Source organism: Cyphomyrmex costatus, unplaced genomic scaffold (assembly GCF_001594065.2).
Source record: "Cyphomyrmex costatus isolate MS0001 unplaced genomic scaffold, Ccosl1.0 scaffold1936, whole genome shotgun sequence".
NCBI lineage: Eukaryota > Metazoa > Arthropoda > Insecta > Hymenoptera > Formicidae > Cyphomyrmex > Cyphomyrmex costatus.
In genome coordinates this window covers 2,346-5,924 of record NW_017275972.1, presented here as the reverse complement: position 1 = coordinate 5,924, position 3,579 = coordinate 2,346, and positions in this window count along the sequence as shown.

The following is a 3,579-nucleotide window of genomic DNA, read 5'->3' as shown; positions in this document are numbered from 1 at the left end:
AGTAAATTACATTTAAAATAATTTAAAAATGTTAACATATTTACAATAGAAATATTACAAAAAATAGCTTAAAATTAAAAACATTATGTCCGTTACTTAAAATTAAAAACATGCTGCGCGTAACAATTGTTAAGCAATTTTTGTAATATTTCTATTGTAAATATGTTAACATTTTTAAATTATTTTAAATGTAATTTACTTCTGACTCTTACTTCGCCCTTTTAATTTTTGTTGAATAATGCCATTAATTTTATCTTGGCTTACTTTCGCCATATCCTCTTCATTTAAAAATAAAATTAATACTTTATTTTTATCCTCTAATAAGACCGGGAAATCATGCAATTGCTGTAATCACTGTTCCATCGCAAATCGCAAATATTCGTCCGTTCATTGTTGTATTGTCCGGTACTCGTTGCTCGTTCCGAATTACAAATCATGCGCATAGACCGCATGAACGCATCAGACGCATCAACTGCCTCAGGTCGAAAGAGAAGCAGTCAATGCGCTGAGTGGAGTGCTGAGAATACAGTACGGTTAGTACAATCTGGGGAATTCAAGTACTCTCGAAGCGCTTTCGAAGCGCGCAATAGTTAATTCGGAACGACTTTCTATGCAGTCTACGCGCTTCATGCGTAACTCGGAACGCACCCCTTATATATTTCCACCATGCACAGCCAGTATATACTAGGGATGGGCGATCTCGATTCGATTTTCTGAGGAATCGATTCTTTCACACCGATTAATCATTTTTTTAGATCGATTTTATTGCTTTTAAGAATCGATTCTTTCACACCGATTAATCGATTTTACTGCATCGATTAATCCTGTAAATCGATTCTTTAGAACAAAGATCGATTCAATTAAAACATTTTCGCTTTTCACGTTTCCACTTTAAGGGCCAATTTCACCAACGTCGGTTAAGCTAACCGACGGTTAATTCCAATGGAATTATCCAATCGCATTTGTCTTTGATCAGAATGAACCAATCACGGTTGACACTTTAATCGTCGGTTAGCTTAACCGATGTTGGTGAAATTGGCCCTAAGGTTGCGTCCCCATGGAGGAAGAAACAGAGGAACAGAATGTGAACGAAACATTGATAGAAAAGAGATAGGATTATCCTATCATTCATATTCTTAGGGCGGGTTCACGCCTTGACGGAAAAGCGGATTGCGGAAAAGCAGTAGCTAATCAGAATTCGCGTTGGTAGTAAGTAGAGGCCTAGAAAACAGAGATGCGACATTGCGTCGGTTGGGTTAGGTAACCACTGCCATTTTAATTCAATATAAGTGCTCTTGACCAATAAGCTAATGACAGTTGATGCAAAAGGTAGAAAGATTAGATTAGGTTAGGTTAAGTCCGATATTAAATATTCACACAAATAAGAATACTTACACCATAATAATAGTTTTTTATTGCACTTCGACACTGTATTGTCTAAATTTTTCTCTCTATATATATGTACTACATACGTTATAAAACTATATCTATTAGATGCAATAGTGAATTAAAATAGCTCTCTGATCACGTAATTTAGACAGCCAATCAAGCCATACCCTTCAATGACGCATCTCTGTTTTCTAGGTCTCTAGTAGAGTCCTAGATATCAGAGAAGCGCAACCGATGTTCCGCGTCCTGATTAGCTGACTGTCAGCCAATCATGACATTCATTCAGTGGTATTAAGAATGGCTGACTAATAGGCGATTGGTGGATTTCACATTTCGTCTGCAAACGACGCCATTTTTAATACTTTTCTTAGTAATTTTGCGATACTGACTTAAAGGAGCCTTCAGACCAGAGCGGCGCAGCGGTGAAGCGGCAAGCGATAGCCAGTGAGAGCCATGCTTTTACGCAAAAGCATGACTCTCATTGGCTATCGCTCGCCGCTTCACCGCTGCGCCGCTCTGGTCTGTAGGCTCCTTAAGCCGGTTGCACTTCTCTGATATCTAGTCTCTAGTAGTAAGTAGTATAGAACTAACAGAAAGTCGACTACCTGATTGGCTATTGCTTTTCCGCTTTCCGTTTTTCCGTCAAGGTGTGAACCCGCCCTTAGATTATCCTATCATGTATATTCAGATTTGTGCGTATGTCTGTAAGTTTAAAGCAAGGGTGCAAACCCATGCAGCGGAATAGCGTAAAGCGGGGAGCACAGACTTTTGCATAACGCATAAACCATATACATAAAGAATTTGATTGGTCCATTGACTCATGCATAAGAAAATGGACCAATGAAATTCCTTATGCACATGCTTTTATGCGTTATGCAATAGTCTGTGCTCCCCGCTTAATGCGGAACGAGAGCAGAACCAATAACGAGCATTCCGTGTTTCTAAAGAAACTCGTGATTGGTTCAGCTCTCGTTCCGCGTTACGCTATTCCGCTGCATGGGTTTGCACCCTAATGCTGGATTCACATTGGACGCAGCAAGCGTCAAGCAACAGAGCAGTAACCAATCAGCGTTATGATATTTACAGTGGCGTAAAAAATATCGCCACGCTGGTTGGTTGCTGCTTCGTTGCTTGACGCTTGCTGCGTCCAGTGTGAATCCAGCATAAAGCCTATCGCATATGAAATGCATAATAGAGCATGAGCATAATATAAAACTGTTAAGCGGGGAGCACAGACTTTTGCATAACGCATAAAACATATACATAAAGAATTTGATTGGTCCATTGATTCATGCATAAGAAAATGGACCAATGAAATTCCTTATGCACATGCTTTATGCGTTAAGGTTGTAAAAATTGACCAATCACAGTCGAATGAGAGGGGAATAATCGATTATAATTGGTCAATTTTGACAGATTACAACATAAGTTAACAGATTACGGCCAGTATAATCCAACCTTTATGCAAAAGTCTGTGCTCCCCGCTTAAGCATCCAGCATAAAGTTGCCATATTAATTAACATAAGATGCTCATTGGTTCAGCAGTTTTATGTTATGTTTATGCACTGTTATGCATTTCATGTGTTTTGGGCTATGCAAGTGATAAAATAGCGTTGTGACAAACATAAAAATGTTTATTTTAAATATTAATTAACAACGTCAACGTAATATAATTAATAAAAAAATAAAAATTGTGTATACACATTTATTAACTACGTTTTTATGTGTTCTTAAGGTACGTGTTCATGATGTCGCTTGTCGCTTAAATTTGGCGACAAATGAGTCACGTGATTAAATATAAGGTACCAGACAGAAACTGTTCATAAGTGTCGTTTATCGCAGCGATAATAAACGATTAGGTGATTAGAATAAACGATTAGACAAATCATTAAATCAAATAGACGTTTTGTAGTAATGTTTATAAATAGAAAAGTAATTTAAAAAATGAAAGTTATATTATATTATAAAATATATTTAGAAAATTGCATAAAACATATTTCTAAAAATTTAATTATTTAATTTTTTATATATAATAATATTAATTTTTTATTATTACTATAATTATAATAATAATAATAATAATAATTATTATTATAAAACACAAAAAAGAAAACATACTTTAATAATCTTATAAATAATCATAAATGAGTGGATGTGATCGGATGTGAACAAAAAAAAATTTTTTAAATA